The following is a 19,949-nucleotide window of genomic DNA, read 5'->3' as shown; positions in this document are numbered from 1 at the left end:
AAGTGTCTGATATATATTGAAACAATTTCCAGGGTCCAATCCTGCTTTTCCTTCGCACGTTTCACAAAAAAAGGTGGAACTGAGAAAATGTCGAGTGGGTCTCGACAAAGGAGTTCCTGAGATAAAAACTGATGTCGAGTCACACTCCATATAGGAGTGCCAAGTGTTAACGTTCGATTCTAAAAAAAAAAAAAAACAAAAAATGTAAACCATTGTGGTTGTTATCGTTTTATCATTCGGTATTTCTCTATTACATTCTCCTTATTTCTAAGTTACTGCTTGTAACCGCAAGTAAATAGGTAAAATTTCCTCGATCTAACTAACGTCACTCCACTGTCGTCAACAGTACAGCAAACTTTAATGGGTTAAGCGGTGGAAACATATAATTGATCAGCATCTGGTTACATCACACCGAACGCCAATTTAGTCGCAAGATCGAACGGGTTGCTAGCGTTAGACAATAGGTTTCCTCGCGGCTTCTAGTTTTATAATCTCGCCGCAAACGGATCTCCAGAGAGGCGCATCCACTTCCTGGTTGCTTTACAGAACGAGAGCCGACGTTGGCGCTCATTATTTAGTCTTCGATGTTACGCAGAACGATGATTTATACGTGGCTCGCGTACAATGCAAATCGTTATTCTCATTGTTCAAACAACTCGTCGTACTGGGCAAATAATCAACAATTTGGCGAGATCAAAGGAATTTACCATTCGTAAAGATATTTGTTTAAATAGCTTTGTTCAATGTATCGCCATTTAAAGTTGTTGAATCGTTCGGCGCACACGATGGTGGAAATTTGGTTAAGGATGGCTTAAATTTGTTTCAAATTGAAAAATATTTTGAATGTGGAAATATTTTTGAGAGGAGGAAGAAAGATTGGAATACGTTTGTGCGGAAACGTTGGTGTAACTTTTTCGATGCTTGGTCCATTGATAAATATTGACTAAATTATAGGATTTTGCCAACTGTATGCAAAATTAAATATTTTGCACTTGAAATACAGACGGAAATAAATTACTTGTATGCTCGGACAAAATTTTAGTTGTTTTAATGATTGTGTGTTGATAGGTATTAGTATAGTAATGCATGATAAAATCTAGCACACAATGAACAATATTTATAATCGAACAAAAGAAATAAAAGAGTCCTATGTTACTCTTAGTATAATGAATTTGTCTGGATATATATAACTTAGCATTGTTTTTAATTTAATTTAATTTAATTTAGCATAGAATGTTTTGTATGTATAATACCTTTGAATTATGTCACACACCTAATAAGATGACTCAGAATTTCCCGGAAAAACTACGAACCTGTAAAGTAAAGTAAAAAGCAACTTCTGTTTCCAGAAGCTGTCAAAACTTGAAAAAGCTTGAACAAAATGAAATTGAGAAACACAATTTCCCGGTATATCCTGTTTTAGTTTTTACGTTTAGGGCGAAATAAATAATCGAAAATCGAACACTTTTTTCCACCAAACGCGAATAAATTTAGGGAAGAATGACACCAGGTACGCATCTGCAAGGTTCGCGATAATCCGAATTACAAGTGTTACAAAAAAAAAAAAAAAAAAGTGTACGTTACATAAAAACGTTGCATAAAAACGTGACATAAAAACGTGACATAAAAACGTTGCAAATTTTGGCGAATCTTTTTATATACATGGGTTAGATATCTGTTGTATATAAATATTGTTAAAAAGAAAGAAAAATAGTTTAACGATGTGAACCGGCCACGTTATCTTCCTGCTTGGCATTTATTCCAGCAGAAGTTAAAAAATGTAAATTTTAGACGAGAGGCTTTTTCAACTTTACAAGGAAATCTTCGTGAGTCATTTCAACGAAATTATAAGGCTGAGTTAACGCAAGATATGCCACTATACGCGAAAGCAGTACAATCTTCTACTCGTAGCCTCGCAAAACAACTGAAGATAAGCCAGTGTTGTAAAAGCAAGGTTTGATAGCGGTATAAGTAATAATTTTGCTCTCTGACGCAAAACCGCTGCAACTATAAATATACTATTTTACCTGATAAAAATAGCAACATGACGTAAACCGTCTGTTGGATAAAAGCAACTTTCAGTTATTTTCAGTTGACGAGCCACCATCAACGACGTCAAGCGACGATTTCGAAGAAATTACAAGACCCCGATTTTTGTTTTCCAAATCTTCCCTTCCGCAACAGGTGCGCAAAGTAATAGAAACGATCGATCGTATCGTCAGTGGTAACATTTGCTACGGAAAATCAGATACGAACAGCGGCAAGATAGCTAGGTGGTTAGAAGTGGGGAAATTTGGTGACGCGTTTACAACGCACGATGCCCAGAAGCACCTCGTTAGCCTTTGGCCGTCGTATTTACTCCCTGCCGTCGTAATCCGAGTCTTGAGTAGGAATAGAGAGAGCAGGCAAGAATAAAGAGAAAACAGAGAGAAAGAAAGAGAGAGGAACAAGGAGAAGGAACCTTGGCCATGACGACCAGTTAACCGTTGTTTTGTTCTAAATGGAAATCTTGATTGTGCCTTTGTTTCCAGCTTTTTCTCTTCAGCTTTTCCGGCAACTCCCCATCCACCGATGCTTTCTCCTTTCCTTTCTCTGCCTCTCTATTTCCTTTTATTTCTCCGCGACCCTGCGGCTCTGCGACAAACGTTCTATCCTCTGTATATTCTCTCGTTCCGCACAAGTTCTCAACCTTCTCGTTATCGCATACCGCACGGAATTAACGCTAGCGTAATCAGACCGATCAAACCGATCAAAGCGATGAATTTGTGAATTTTCGTAATAATTCTATGGGTTTGCAAGGGTGTATTTTTGGGATTTTGCGTATCTTCTATTCTGAGTTCTTGAGGATGAGTCTAACGCCTGGATCAGGAGATTACTTTTCAGTGGTTTGTTTGGAAATCGGTCGATGTCTGCATTATTCCAGTCCTTTCTGAAAATAGTAGATTGACAATTGGTTTGTCACAGGTGAAATTCGAGCAGCCATATGATAAACCAAAATTCCGAGCGCCTTATCACGTGTGACCGTCCGGTCAGCATCCGTTCTCAGCCGCTTGGTTGGCATTCGGTCACTCTAGCCGTTCTCCGAAATATATGATAAGTACGAGCAAAGTGTTCCCACTCCAACGAATAAAAGAATATAAATGCTCCCTTCAAAATCATCCAGTCAGTCTGAAAAAATTCTCAACTAGCCCAAGTATCAAAAGTGTATCATCGCGAACCGAAAATAATACTGTACAAATTGAGTAAAGATAAAAGAACTCGATCTCCTGTTCGGAAATTGACAAGTTTCTTGTTTTTATCTTCATTTTTGCGCTACAGGTTCGTGCAAAAGGAAAAAGGAAAGTTGATCTAACAAGCCATCTAGACGATTCCAGTAACGCTGGAATGTTATGTTCTCGATGGTGCTACGTCGAATTGAAAAAGTAGACTTTCGATCCAGTCGCTGCACTGGATTACTTGCACTGACTGGAATGACGACAGTCCTGGAATGAAAACACTGTTTACGTTATTCCAGTTGTGATCCACTTGGATCGGATCTGAAATCGGAAGTCGGAGTTGCAGTTGGAACTGGATTGGAATGCCGCTGGACCGATGTAAACTCAGTTTTATATTTTAATCCTTGCTAGTTCTAGTGTTACGTTTCTTTCGTAGTTAACTTCCTATTTAATTATCAAGTGCGATTTATAGCAATGTATTTCTTCTTTTGTTTCTTCCTCCAAGCTTTGCAATTTGTTCAAGTAAGATAAATTGGCTTATTGGCGTAGATTTATATATCACGTAGACGTTTATCCTAATAGAAAAATGTCAGTTGCAATCGCGTTAGTGCAACTGTGTTAATTAAGCGTGGTGGAATTTGTAGTGATTTAATGCGCAGGTCAGCGAAGAAGGTCAACCGAGTGTCTTCTCCGTGATCTCCTCGGATGATCAGATCTGTAGCGGCACATGAGTTACAGTCAGTTGTCGATTAGTTATCAACCAGTTATCAACGAATTATCAGCGATCTAATTAACGAGTCATTAGCGATCCTACTTTAGCGAGTCGGTTAGTACGAACGTCTTTGCCAACATTATCTGTATACTAATTTATCATTTTAAATATATTCGACGGTTTCAACAACGAGTAATCTCGTTCATTGAACCTCATCGACCAACCATCCTCTACACATAAACCTCTAGAGATCTATAAGATTCTCTGGCTGTCGTATTGGGATGATTTTCCAGCCTGCAATAATGTGCCATAGAATCGGTTGGTCGCTACTTGTCTGCCTGTTTCAATGAGAAATTCTACAGCAACGTCTGAAAAGCTGTATTCCCTATCGCTGAATATATAAGAACTTCATGGCAATTACTCTATAGAATTAAACAATTTCAAGGACTTACTATTATCTCAATCTACCGAGAGGCGAGTTATAAATTTCACTACTGAAACTTTGGCTTATATTAAAACCGTTGTATCTTCTGATTTCTCGTCTTTATTACGTTGTTAAATAGGCGATTAGCGAAGTTTTTATGTAGAACCTGCGTTATTCTTACGCCGGGAGAAATTGAAAAGTTACTACGATTTGAATTACTGCAATAAAACTTTGTTACTTTCAACGATCAATTTCTGCTTTCGTATATCATCTTAACGCAATCTTTCGTCTTATCGTTATTAAATTTCTTTAATAAAATCCAGTCCAACGCGATACAGAATTTTTTAATCCAAAGGATAATCAACGATCTTAGAAAATTCTTGAAAGATTCGAAGAAAAATGACTGTAAAAGAAGCTTTCAAACGAAGAAGACATCATCTACACATCCTTCATCCGATGAGTCACTCTGTGCATGTAAGATTACGTAGAACGGTCTGGCTTTGTGACTAGAAAATTTCACGTCTATCCTCTGGCAAAGACCGAGTCTTATCGGAGATTCGCAGTGTCTTAACTTTCCATTAGATAAAAGGAGACACTAGGGAGAGAAGTACAAAAGCGAAGCTTAGAGGGGCAAGAAAAAGAAGAAGATCGATGGGGAAGGGGTTAATTGCTAACGACACGGTTTTCATCATGCACAGGAGAACGCTTAACCGGAGGATTTTTCTAGTTAGTCGTACGTGCTCAAGGGAGCGCCGCGGCGCCGTGAGTGGAGAGGTTGCAACATCACCGAGTACCCGGAATATCCGAAGCTTGAGTACAGTAAAGTCCACTTCGTATATCCACGGTCTCCAACGGTGAAGTGACCCGCCAGACGCCCATCAGCGGCTCAGACGTAGACACGATGCAGTTAGCTTCTTCCACTTGTTCACTGTGCGTTACCTCGCCATCATCTTCTTCCTTCGTTGGCTCCTTTGCCTTCTTCTTCGCCCTTTCCCTCTCTTCCATCCACGTGCCATCCTACGTCTCGTCCCGCCATTATGGTTTTTCGTGTTCCTTCTCAACCCCTGCGCCTCCTATACGCGACACTCCGTCCCCGTATTTCCCAACTTTCTGTCTTCTCACGCTCTGCTCTCTTCGCAACGTGTTCTCTCCGCTCCGCTCCTCCCTGGCGCGAGCTCGCTCGGCTAGCGTTGCTTGTGAGCGCGTGAGAAACTCGAGAATTTCGTCGCGAATACGAGCAACAACAGCCACGAGAGAAAGCAGAAGACGCGAATAACAGGCCCCTTTTCTTTTGTTTATTTAAAGTCACATCCGCCTCTGAGGGTTACTAACCATTACCGTGATGTACAGTTGCATCTTAGGACGTAGCTTTATGAGTGGAAAAGGATCGAAAGGGTGTTTCGTCCTGCCGCAGGACTCATCGGCAAGACTACCTAGCAGGCCCGTGATTTAGAAATCGAAATCGGAATGGGAGAGGTCGTACTGGAAATTGTATTTATGGACACAATCATGCGAGTAGGTCTCGACACTCATATATACCGGAGCATAAGAGAAAATTGAGTCTTTTACGCCAGTCTTGAAAATTGAGTCTTTCATAAGGTGCCATGAGCATCTCAGAGACACGCTACTCGTCTCTGTCTATCTCGCAAGAACGAGAACTTTGTTATTCTTCGTTTTGATATTTCACGACTCAATTCTCGCACGGTTTTCCCCAGCGAATGTCGAGATTTGCTTATATGACCGTGTTTCTGGGAAATTAGGTAGTCAAAGCGGTCGCTTGCGAGAAAGCTCGCGGCGACAGAGTACCTACGGTAATTCATTTGGTTTGTACAATACTGTGTTATGCTAGTCTGCTATTGGACGATATCATAGATATGTAGAACACGTTGTTGCAATGGACATATTATTCCATTGTTTCACTGCAGCCAGATTTACTGAAGAAGATTCATGTCTTTTGGGAACTATAAGAGACGTTTCGCTATTTCCTTCGTATTCACGGTCGACTTACGGTTGTTTAGCGTGCCATGTTGTTCTCTTTCGTTTTCATATTCCTGGCAATCACATGGTTACGACGCTGCAGTTGGCTCTTGACTGATGCTGCCAGTATCGACGCATCTTTCAGCTATCTGACGAAGCTAACCGCAATATTGGCAAAACGTTGGGAATCTTTTGCTGTTGCACCGGCTCTTGCCAGGAAGTCTCAAACAGTATTAAACACGGCGGTATTAAACATAACAGTAACAACGTTAAGTGTGATAATCCAGACCGTGAAAACAGCATCAAGATCCTCTCTTAGCAATTAGGATGTATTTCACGGCGAATTATAGATCGAAGCAGGCTGATTTTGATACCATTGACATGTAAATTGTAACTGCGCACGAACAATAATATTTCACGAGGATAGATCGCGTATATAGATTCGCGAATGGCCAACTAGACGAATTTATTAGTACCGGAATATGAGTGTAGACCGACGCTAGACCGCGTCGTTACACGAGTGGAGATCAAGGTCGGGTGATAGAATAGAATGAATACAGGTCGTATCAGCCATCTGCAGCGTGTTGAGACTATATAGATGCAAGATTGCCAAGTAATGTTAACATAACTCCGAGCGAAATGAGTGGAAAACGATACTAACGCGTCTATGTTCATCTTTTGTCTAGATGTTTCTTTAGCGCAAGGATTGATGTAAACGGCTCGATTTGCGCCGGTATATCAGTTTATTATAGCTCACCAGAGTAGTAGCTTCCTTTTTCAGTTGCACGTGTTTCTTGCTTTTATACGTTTTCTGATTTATAATTAAAGGAGTTGAAGAATGTTTGAGAATAATTTTAAGATTCAACATGTTGCTAAATAATAATTGCACAACGATTTTTCGGCTCGTGTACTTTGGAATAACAATATGCGATATAGACGTATATAATGTTTAAATGAAAGGTGGTATAGGTATATGATAATAAAATTATTTATAACTTATAAAAGATGCTTGTCACATAAATCAGGTCACACAAGATAAAACATAATTTATCCTAATCTTAGTTCTGTAAACGAAGCACAGTCTGCGGATATTTATGTAAGCATTTATACAACATGCCCAATTATGAAACAAATGTGTAGGTAGTATGCTAAATTATTCGAAATATATGGACACGTGTACACTTACGAAATACGTATTTTTGCATATAATCATCGTTAATAGGAAAAATTAATTTCTAATTTGTACATGTAACAAGTTGAAATCGGTGCCTGACGAAATGTATTATATTAAATAACAAAGACAAAATTCAAAATAATAAATGCATTTATTAACATTAAAATCGCGTATAAATTGCATGATATATAAAAATTGCAATCATATAAAGATTTAAAAGTCAGAATAGATCGAAAGAAATAATTAATCCAATAGAAATCCGCAACGCTTATACATATTATACGACGTATATATCGAATTCCAATTTTTTGGAAAAAGTTATAAAAAAAGTAGCGACCATACGAAGGTGCAACGTTGCAGTGGAAATTTATTGCAAATATGTTGCACGTACCTGGTGCACGTAATAGTATAAATTCAAACGTGTGAGTATTTACGAGATGAAAATACCTTCGAGTCTTTCTTCTTACATAGATTACTGCTGCAACATGTACCGTCGTATTCTCTGTACTCTCGTAAACCGTGTGACATTCTAAGGTTCATAGATATCGCCATTAAAAAGCTTTTTCGCGTATCTAAACGTAGTTGCTGTACTGGCTTATCGTAAGTACCGTGCGAGAACAACTACGTGTTATGGAGTTTGTTGTGGCGCGCGATTCCTCGCATTGTTTCATCTCACAGTGTTAATCGTTTCACGTAACAACATCGAAACTTTGAAACTGTTACGTTGCAGTGTGTCACTGCAGCCAACTACTCTTCGATGATGTGCTATGCAATGATCGAAACACCTTGTTTATTCGACCTTGGTTGTTCGCGGAGAGACGCGATCGCGAGATAGCACGTCAACGAGAGTAAATTCTCGTTACGATTAAATAATCGACGCCACGAACTGATCGATCCTTTTATTTCTGTTATGATAATAGGGGTGGTTCAATTGAACATTCACTGAATTAACAGGTATAAATTAATGTTTATTCAAACAACTTATTGATTAGAGAGATATAAATTGATAAGGTATAATTGAGTTTCGATTGATAGCCAAAGTTACAGTGTGTGGTTTTTGTACAATTTGTCCAGTTTGGACATTTGGCAGAATTTTTTAGCTGTTTGATTATCATGTGGGTGGCCACCCCCAGCGGGATACCATCTTCGTGTTTGTTAGGTTGTGTCCTTTGCGAGGTCTGCTGGGTGTTTCCTTTTCAGTCTACTATCCATGTTTGAGGTTTCTTTTTTTTTTATTTATTTATTCACATTTTACAATTTGTCCAGTAGGACATTTGGTAAAATATTATAGCTTAGTGGTATAATAATACAACATGTGGATGGCTACCCCCAGTGGGATACCATCTTCGAATTTGATTGATTTATTTCTTTAGTGTGGTGAGTGTTTGTATGTTAGGTTATGTCCTTTGTGAAATCTGTTGGGTGTTTCCTTTTTAGTCTTCTTTTTATGTTTGTTGCGCCGACCGTTTCCACTGCCAGCCAGTTCGGGTGCGTTGCTATTCTTTCTCTGTACCTTCTTGCACTTCTGTTAATCTCCTCCTTGACCGTTGGTATTCCCAGGTCTTTCCGAATGTCCTCGTTTCTAACGTACCATGGCGCGTTTCCTATTGTTCTGAGTATTTTAGATTGCATTGCCTCTATTTTGGTTATATGGCTCACTGCTGCTGTTCCCCATAGTGCTATTCCGTATGTCCAGATTGGTTTTATGACCATTTTATATATTTTTAGCTTGTTTTCTATGCTTAGTTTGGAGCCATGTTTCAGGTGTTGATCGTTTCCGCAGCTAGCCGGTTTGGGACAGTGTGTAGTGCGCGACGTAAGCTGAGACGATGACGGTTGAAAAAATGCATAAAGACTCACTTTCTGTGAAAATGATGCTGCGGAGGAAAGCTTGCGATGGGTGGGTCTAATGACACGAAAAGAGCTGATTTGTTGATGACAATTCTGGTTAGGAAGTGAGGGCAGTAGACGTTGCTTCTGATTGGATAATAAGAAGGTTGGTGGACTAGGAAGGGTCTTAGCCGCCCTCGATAGAAAGTTGCTAGTGGGAAGCATCGTATGTGAGAAAACTAACTTTCCCGTAGTAAACGATAAACCTTTAGAAACGATTCAGTAAAGAGATGTTTGTTCGGTCTGAAGGACCTTAGCTAGAAAATTCCTGAGATTTATGGTAGGTCGTTGAGACTATTGAGGGTATTGAGGTGAGTGGCCCGGTCCAGGTAGAGTGTCGCCAGACGTGACACACCTAATCATTGATATCAATTACAAGATAGCCTGCTTTCTTTCAAGCTTACGATATCGACTCAAAGACGCTCTGCTAATTAGGAAACTTTTATCTACTGTTAATTAGCGTGGTGTTTGGAAGAGATCAACTTATAAGAATTTGTAAGCTGGGTATAATAAGTAGACCGCGAAACGTCGATGCGGTTGTCACGTAAAATTGATACTTGGATTGTAAGAAAAAAGAAGGCTGAGTCGTGACCCAACTATTCATTTTCTTTCATCGAGCTTTGTTATAAATTTAGCACTTACAATAATAGAATAACACTGAACCGGAGAAAGAGTGTTGTACAAGAACAGCAACTAGAACAAAAACAAGAACTGTCCGAGCTGGCTGAAGTCTCGGCTTATATGCGTTTCAGTTTGAGGATGTTGAGGGTCTCGGTGTAGCATATTTATTTTTTATTTATTAAAATTACAATCAATTCTCGTGTTGAGAATTTTCAGTAATTATTCTGGCGTGGCGCAGTAACATGGTTAATTATTTGTAATAAGTTAATACTTGTTATAGATAAGTATAATTTGTACGTAAGTATTGTAAATAAGTAGATGTTAATTTAAATAACTAGTTGAATCTGTCGTTTAGGTCTAGCGGGTAGTGTCTTTTCAGCCTGCGAATCTGGTCCGTCGTATCAAGTAGTCCAGTGATTAGGGGGTTCCGGTGTTTGTTGAGTCTTTTGCTATATCTGTCGCTATATTTTGCTATTTCCTCTTTGACTGTGGGTATCTTGAGGTCGCGGTGTATTGTTTCGTTGGTAACATACCAAGGTGCATCAGTTAGGGATCTTTGCATTTTCGATTGGACGGTGTAGGATATGATGTGGAAAAGTGCCCGAAGGTCAGCGGTCGATATCCTATCTTTGATGTGGACTAAGGTGCGTCACAATCTTGGTGTAGGCTATGATGGTAAGGTGATGATGTGTCCAAAGGAGTCGATGCTCGGCGGTCGATGTTTTATCTCTGATGTAGGTTGAGATGTGATTGATGTCACATGGTGTTGGGAAATTGGAAATTGCAAAGAAATAGAAAATGAACGTACTACGCAGAAATATAAAAGATATTCAAAGCGTTACAAGATTTTTTGATAAAAGAACTTGTTATGGGATTTAATAGCTGTTTGTGAATTTAATGGTAACTTTTCATGCAGGCTCCAGTTCTTTGGTTATGTTGAACGTATGAAATATTTCGCGATTCAATGATGAGTAAATTATTAACCCTTTGCACTCGGAATTTTATTTCAATTTCGTTACCAGCAGCTTCCAACGCTTTTAAATGTTTTATTTGAAATTTACTTTAACTAAAAAATAAGACAATTTAAATAAATAGAGGAAGAAACAGATTCATTTAAATACCAGTTTTATTCACACTATTGTTGTATTTTGTAAATATCTTGAAACAATTTCCAGGGTGCAATCCTGGTTTTTTTTTCGCGCATCTCAGAAAGAATGTCAAGTGGGACTCGACAAAGGAGCTCCTGAGATAAAAACTGATGTCGAATTACACTCGACATAGGAGTGCAAAGGGTTAAGTTTTATTCCTGTAACAATTATTATTGTGGAAAAATGAAATAAGATGCGTAGTAATATCAAATGTTTAAACGTTGCGTAAAAAGGTAAAATCATACGTAACATTATGGATTAATCCATTAAGAACCAATCAGTAAATGCAACAAGATCGAAGAACATCAAATTACACATTGTCTTATGAAGATATTGGGTCGTTCGAAAAGTTTCTTTCGTTTTATAAGGAAATAATGGATGCACAACATTTTTCGTTTTATATTATTTTATCGAATTACGTATGATCCATTTTGTTCTATCAAGATGAAGATCACAATGTTGGACAGATTAGGTTTCATGTTCGTATAAAGATGCGTCGTTGTAAAAGACGTGTCTGTAAAAGAAAGACACTTTTCGGACAATCTAATACAAAAGATGCATTAGAATAGTAAACGTTTCACAAAAGCACACCGCGCAATACAAACATATGAGCAGCATGTCTATGATTTAAAAACTACAATTTATCACAGTGGAATAAGTACTTTCATATCTTTAAACTTCATCATGACGTAGGATCAAACAAGCTACAAGGACAGAAAAGACACATTACAAAATTTCTTGGAATTTCCTTCCATGCTCGCAATGATAAATGAGCAAGATACGATAATTTTAATTCACTGGAAAAGGTTGCAGATAAGACTTAACGCAACATTGATTCTTAATAAATTAATAGCAGAAGATTGGAAGAAAATCCATCATCCAATATCATACACATACCATATATCATATATCAACATATACTATAGCAAATATCAGCATATCTACATATATAAAAATTACAGTAAAATTGAATATGTAAATCAGCGAATTAAAAAAGATAGCGAAGAAATCAAAGCAAAGAAACAGACAGCAGTTTAGCCGCGACTGATTGAAAAGAGGAATGTTCGCTGTCGTATGTAGGGTAGTAGCAAGTTGAGCGAGCTTTTCAGTTACTCGGTAAATTTTATAATTGTTTCCTAGCATAGGCCAGCAGATTTAATTATACGGGTCCGTTATGTTCTCGTTTCCCCTGAGGCGTACATTACCGCCTTGGAACGAATGTTAAGACGAAATGTGGCGCAGCAGCGTCGCGGTAACGCCATTACGTCGCGACCATTAGCTTTAACAAGCATCGAGTCAAATAATTAGCGTCATGCACACGAGTGCTACGTACGTGTTCCGTGGTTCAGATACAAAACGGTTGGTCGAGATCTGTTGACCGATTCGGGCAGAGCCTTATCTTTATCACGAGACAAAGTAAAGTAAACCCGCAAAATCCGCACACGCAGACCGCTTATCCGATAGAGGTGTCGATTCTCAGTAAAAATACGGTCTGTCATTTTGCAGATCGCAGGAAAAGGACAGTGTCAGTGGCAGAGAAAGAGGTTCGGCTTGATCGAAGGAAACGTATCGGTGGATCAATGCAACGATAAAACTTTTTATTTTTCATTTTTGCCGAATTAGACTTTGACCAACGTAAACGTTTTTGAGACCAAACACGATATAATTCGAAGCATATTTTCCTATATTTAACCTATGACAACTAATTTTCTTTTGCATACTAAACGTGTATATAAATATGATTTAAAAAATATCGTGTTTGGTTTTATTTCGATCAAAAAAGTTACCACACACTGTTGGATTTCCAATTACGTTCAAGATCAGGTGTCAGAGCGAACGTCGAACGCAATTGCCAGCAGTAGCGCGGATGACGACCGGCACTTCTGGCGAGGACCGCGGTGAGCACTTATCCAATGTTTGCCATATATCGTTGAGTTATTCGTCGTGCATCGGAACCACTAAATACCGCTGGCCATTCACTCGACCCAACAAGTAGAGTAACGGTTACATTCGGGAAATAAATCGACCGTATTACGGGCGAATCCTTTTGCTAATGCAAGACACAGTAGAGGAGCGCGTGCCGACAGCAATGCAGTTAGTGGAGCGTATAGTATTCGCGAAGCGAGCAGCGAAATTTGAATCACAGATAAGCCTTTTAATGTCGTGTTAGATACCGCCCCTGGTTACTTTGAATTTTATCGACTGCTTTGTGAATTGCTGATGAAACTAATCGATTGGCCAAAGCTCCGAGCGAATCTTGTATTCGTAGCGGAGCAATTTAGTGTCTCGCAGCAATTCCAGGTACAGGGCGTTCGATAATATACGGTAGAAGATGTAAATGTAGGGGATGCTTTTGCAAGTCTAAATGAAGCGAAGATGAAGAACGGACAAAGAATTGCGTTGGCCACTTTGTTTATCGGTTATTGGTATCTAAGATTTAACGAAAATATCATCAGCACGAAAAGGTATAAGACAACATAAGAGACGAGCGACACATTGGATTGCCAAAGCTGGATGTTTCTCGAGTCGAAAGTGAAATTAGTTTGCTTTAGTTACTTTTAAAATGAAATAATAAATTATAAATTACTTCGAGTTGTTTCTCTTGATTCTTATATTAGGTTGCCCGGAAAGTTTCTTTCGTTTTATAAGGAAATAATTAATAATTTCTTTTATATTAGTTTATTGAATTATGCACAAACATAATAATAGAAATATAACGAAAATAATATAAAACAGAAATTGTTGTTCATTTATTATCGCCTTACGAAACGAAAGAAACTTTTCGGACAACCTAATGTCAAATGAAATTTGGCCAAACCTGCTATCACAGCAAAACGTAATCCAATTTTGCTATTTTATTTGATTCGGTTGTCAACGCTATAGCGGTTTTAAGGACGTATTGGCTTAATCCTTGTACTCGTTTGCATAAAACGTGTGGCTTGGAAAAATAGAACGACACTAGAGATAAAAGAAAGAATGATATAAGAAAAAATAGATCGCTGCGGAATGTGTGTCGTACCTACCCGGAATTCGCGAATAACCATATTTTGAAATTCAGGCTCTTTGAAACATCGTTAATTTGCTATTTCAAACAAGTATACACGTAATATTTAAACCTCGCTGTGTACAGTCTGTAGCTCGAAGAAAATGTAGCAACGCTGCGGATATTAAAAAAATAATAATAATGAAAGAAAATTTACAGAATCCATGGTATCCTGAATAAAAGTGAAGCGTCGTAAATTACATCATCCGAGTTTTACCCGTTATCTTCCTGTTTACTATTCGTCACTTTATGAGGAACGTTATTCAACTGTCAAGTTTTACTTTGTCAAAAATAAAATAGCGCCGAAAAATATAATCTCGGAAGTTGTTGTTTAACTATCTTTTCCTACGAATATAAATTCTTTCTTCTAAGCAAATATGAATTATTTGTCCTGGCTTTGTACTATCGCGGTCATGGCCTTGCAAAGTAGCATAACTGATCTCTTTGTCCTTTTTAGTTAAAGCATCTCTCTGTCAGTGTAAAGTTTGCAACTAGATTGCGGATAGCAAATTCATAGGAAGGTAGATAAAAGAATGGAGCCCAAACAGAAATTTGTTTCACTTATTAAGTAGCTTAATAGCTGCTAAGCTTTGCATATTTTTGCATATTTTATGTGCTGTGCAAGGCACATCACGCGCATTCTGCGTATTCTTGCACTTTGCCTGTGAATTTAATAAGCTTTTTATGGAAAAGTCCGCACTCCATCGATAGCATTATGAATGGATTGCTCAAGGCGATAAATTTGTAAAATTCACATAATAACCGGTTGTGACCTGTGCAGCATCAAAATAATAGAATTTAATGGCTACTCGAAATTTAGGTCAAATTAACCTACTCTTGTATCATAGATCGAACTAAGGAGGCTCTACATGTCGAAACATGTTGCGATGCATGGCATCGATATCTCTAGAATTCATGATACATGTTACAATGTATGTACATACATAGATCTGTATCGAAAGCAGCTTGTGTCGATGCAGGAACCAGGCAACCGAATATAATTTTCCAGGGGAATAAATTTCCTTTCGAAAGCAACCTTCTATAATTTTCTATTCTTTATGGTCGTCGTACCTCTTATTAACACGTTGACTGCTACGCGTGTTTTCAAAGAAATCTCCGTCAGGCCACGCGTACAGCAGTACCAAGCGTTCTCTGCTAGGTGCTTCCATCGATATTTTAGGAATGCGAGTCGCTCAAGCGGTGGTCTCGAGAATGATCTTTCATTTCGTTTGTTCGCAACATTAAAACCACTAGCTGTTGTTGAATATAACGAAGGAAAGTGTGGTATAGATTATTCCGACCAAATGGTTTCTTATGCCACCACAATTAGGAAAGGAATCGAATGGTACAGAAAACTTGGCGTTCAATTCTTTCTGGGAATTTCTGTTGTAAACGCTTTGGCGGTTTACAAAATTGCAACAAGAAAAAATATAGATATTAGAATATTTAGACAATTATTAGTTGGAAAATTATTAGGGTTGTCTGAAAATATAAAAAATCCTTGTCTTCGACGGAGTCAGCATAATATCGCCGTTCGAAAAAACGATTCCGGAAGAAGCATTAGACGCGCGTGCAAACTGTGTTATGCGAATAAAAGACGTCGAATGGACCGAACAAAGGCAGAAAAGAATTTGAAGAAAACAACAACTTATTGTCCAAATTGTCCCGACCAGCCTCACCTATGTATAGAATGCTTTAAAGTTTTACATTCTAAATAATTTTTTTAATAAACCATTTTCGTATTTTTATTTTATAACGATTCAACAGTTTTATTATTATGGAATATCTTTTCAAATACCTACGACGATCCTTCGCAAGTAGTCAAATAAGCGACATCCGAATATGGGTACGTGGTCTGACCAGAAACTTTGCTGACATCCGAATACGGGTGTCCTGGCGGTCAACGTGTTAATCTGTTAAGGACTAAGGTTACACATTATTGACATATTATTCCATCTTATTAAATTTAAAAATGAATTTGAATCGTATCAATCGAACCTCGCTGACTCGAACCTCAAGGGAAGAGCTAAAATCTTTGAGTTTTGAAGGTTTCGATTCATCGAAATTTCCAAGTAAAATTCCGGTTCTAGTGAAAGTTTGATAAAGTCCGATTCGCGTAGCTTCTACACATTATTTCACTGCTTGGTCTTTAATGAATCAACGATAATAATACTGGAGCTGAAAAATAATTAAACATTTCGAAACACGCGTTTCAACGCTGCCACCACATCGCAAACTGAGAAGAATTGGTAATGCAGAGGTGAACTGAAACTGTTGCAAATTTCATGAAACCAAAGTGTCGATGCATCGCAACATGTTTCAACGTGTACAGAGCACTTAATATTGCGTGATTAGAGCATTGCAGAAGAAAGGTACCAACTGTTAATTTTTTAGCAACAATTGTCTTAATTCATTGACGTGTGCGATAAAATAGATTGGAGCTAGACATAAAGAATGAAATAACGATGAAATAAATTCCTACAGATACGTATAAATTATGTTTCTTTGGATTAGGAGAGAAGGTATGGTCTACTGCATTCTTTATATCAACTGATTGGCTGGAAACTTAATTATCGATGGAATGGACTTTTATTAAGAAATAGTATACCTAGGTAGTGCGTGTTTAGAATTAAAGAAGATCAATTGACTGTAGATTTGCAAATTTACTGCTTCTTCATTGCCACCATGTGCCCCTTAACCGTTTAAACTTTAGAAAACTATTTCTGATTCGTTTCTTACGATCTACAATTAAAATTTCCATTCTATGAATATTAATTTAGTCTTATGAATCCATGAAATGCTAACTAGTAATAAGTAATCTTGACAAAAGTAGCTAAATTTTAAATTTAATGCTAAATGCTAATATGTACATTTTAACTACGTACAAAGATATTCTTTTACGAAATTGTCAATTACATTCTGTCGTATTTTATTTCAGGTAAGCTGCTGCTTAGTCTGTGTCGAATTTGCTACGTTACAACTATCAGGTGAGCTGTGTTAATTTTTTTAACTCTCAATTGCAAACGCGCATTACAATTACAGTTGGCAATTTTAATAACCCGGACGATGCTCAATGATGAAAATCTTTTACTGCAGAAATACTAATCGTTAGACTCCGGATACTTATGCATATTTTTGTAAATGTAAATTAAAAAGATATAATTTAAAGAAGTGGATTCTAGGTATTTAAAAAATTCTATCGCCTACTGAATATTACACACAGTACTTTGTTCTCTGTATTTTATTGGATTGTCGCATGAATTCGTTCTGTCTTTATATTTGTTACAATATAATACGTAATACGTATAATTATGGTAAAACCAGAACGAATTTTTTATTACAATCCAATATACAAGGAGGTGCAGTTTCCTCGCTCAAATGTCACTACATTGTGACGTCGTATAAACACACATCATTGGCAACATTGTTAAAGAGTTATCTCAAAAAATATACGAGACGAGAGGTACTGCGGTAAAAAGTATCAGAAATATTTACATGCGGCAGTAGTCAGAAGGTAACGTGACACCTCGACCACTCCAACCATAACTTCGTTTCAAAATGTTCCTCACTACTGTCAATACATGATTGACGGCGACAATAAATTCAATTTATCACCCTTTGAAATTCTTTAACGATGCCTCCAATGACACATTTTTCCTATCTTGACCCGTAGAACGTACTGGAAATGTTTGGCCAGAGAAGACTGGAACGTCCTGTATACTTTTACATGTAACATACATTCTATGCACCTTTAAGTTTCCTCGCAAACGCATAAAAATCGGCATATTATTTATATGTCGGGTTTGTCGAGTTGGCGCTAGTCTCAGGGGCGCGTTGCGTATCTTCATTAAGACAAGCCATCGTAGTTGTTCAATGGAGATTATATTTACAATTATGTGTACAAGTGTTGATTTAACAGGGTTTAACAATTAATCGTGATTATTAGACACTCTTAAAGTAAAGACAATGTTCTTAGGTTCAAACGAATCCACGGTCAACGGGATAACTCTTTGTACAATTGAATATATTTTGAAACTCAAAGTAACGTTAGCTGTGACGCACGGTATCTTTCTGACTGACTGACCTGACGTTGTGAGTAAACTCTCCAAGGAGATCATAAGAATAAAAGACTGACACGATCGCATTTGTCAATTGCGTATTGACCAGGGTTATCAACAAAATTCCAGGCTCCGTTACTAGGCAGACCCGCGTAGAGCCGTCATTGCTCCTGCCCGGGGTTTGTTCGTTAATACAGCGTGTGTCCCTCGATATTGGTACTTCTACCGTTAAGTAAAAACGTTCATCCCGTGACCGTGGCTACGTTCGGCGACCAGTTGCGTCATCTCGACCCCAAGCCCACTGTCACAAACCTTGGGCAAACATAATCAGAACGTATCGCAACAACTACTTCTAAGTTCTATTATTTAAGTACAGCTATAATAAATAGTTTAGACCAAAGTATTGGGAATCTTGACAAAATTCCAAAAGAAAGGCCCGTTGTCCCTACATTTCCGACATAAATAAGAAAGAGCAGCGCACATAGCACGATTAAAGAATAGACATAGATACTGTAATATTTGACATTCCATCGGTATGACTTTATAATTATCCATAATCAACTGATGTCGTTTTACATGGTCTCGGGTTAATGACGGATTAAATGAATACAAGGACGTATAGCATATAATCGACTCTCGTTGATGCCATTAGCGAGTATCTATTGATTATACCGTCCAATGCAACGTTACTTTGTCGTAATTACATTAATCCCATCATCGATCAGTCATTTAATTACTGCGCCGTTTTAATTGGCGCATTCGCTCATTAGACTTCCTACTTGAAGTTGCGCTTGTGCAGACGTGTTTGCCGAGTTTTTTTTCGAAACCACGCGCATAGCAGTTTAATGTACTGCATTGATTAATTAAACCATTTTAATACGTTCCATCGATGGCTTATTTCCATTATTTCTATCCCTCGTCGTAATCTCTTCATCATCGCGATGAATTTGTTACGTAATAGCAAGTAATACGTGTATATAGATACGTATTAAATTAGTCAGATAAACGATAAGATCAAATAAAGGGAAACAATATTTTCTATTAAAAATGTGGCAAATAATCTGCGATCTTTTCAAATTATCGATATCATCGTAGGTTCCGATCTTTTAATTGCCAATAGTTTGGCTTCAATTTTAAGCGAGGTAATTGCAAAATTTCATGTAGAAATTCATAGAAGAGCAATTTGCAAAACCATTGATCGTTATACACGGATTGTATTATCTTTGCATTGTATTATCTAAACATGTCAGTCAACATTTTCGAGCATGTTAGAAACGAAAGGAAACAGTGACCTCCTTACGTAAAGAAATAGTTTGTTCGTAACATCATTCTTCTATGACTTAAACTGTAATTAATTCTACCTAAAGTTGAAAGTTATAATGACGATATATTCTTGTTGCCCAGAGAATGCACGAAATAAATAAATTTAAAAAGGACGATGACTTTCTTATGTAAAGAAAAATTTTCTTCGTGATATTACTCTTCCATTAGGTTGTCCGAAAAGTTTCTTTCGTGTTATGAGGAAATAATGGATGCACAACATTTTTCGTTTTCTATTATTTTATCGAATTACGTATGATCCATTTTGTTCTATCAAGATGAAGATCACAACGTTGGACAGATTAGGTTTCACGTTTGTACGAAGGCACACTGTTGTAAAAAACTCGTTTGCGAAAGAAGGACACTT

At 37.7% G+C, this 19,949-nt stretch overlaps 1 protein-coding gene across 1 annotated transcript in view; it reads left to right on the top strand.

Moving 5' to 3' along the window:
- The first annotated feature begins 17,162 nt into the window (after window positions 1–17,162).
- twin (CCR4-NOT transcription complex subunit 6-like twin) overlaps window positions 17,163–19,949 on the top strand; it is a 407,454-nt gene continuing 404,667 nt past the window's right edge. Inside the window, exon 1 of the mRNA XM_076618850.1 lies at window positions 17,163–17,191. The gene's annotated coding sequence lies outside the window, so the exon portion shown is untranslated. The remainder of the gene's footprint in view (window positions 17,192–19,949) is intronic.

Source organism: Bombus vancouverensis, chromosome 5 (assembly GCF_051014615.1).
Source record: "Bombus vancouverensis nearcticus chromosome 5, iyBomVanc1_principal, whole genome shotgun sequence".
NCBI lineage: Eukaryota > Metazoa > Arthropoda > Insecta > Hymenoptera > Apidae > Bombus > Bombus vancouverensis.
Note: the sequence above shows the minus strand (reverse complement) of the source record. Positions and strands in the feature narration are given on the sequence as shown.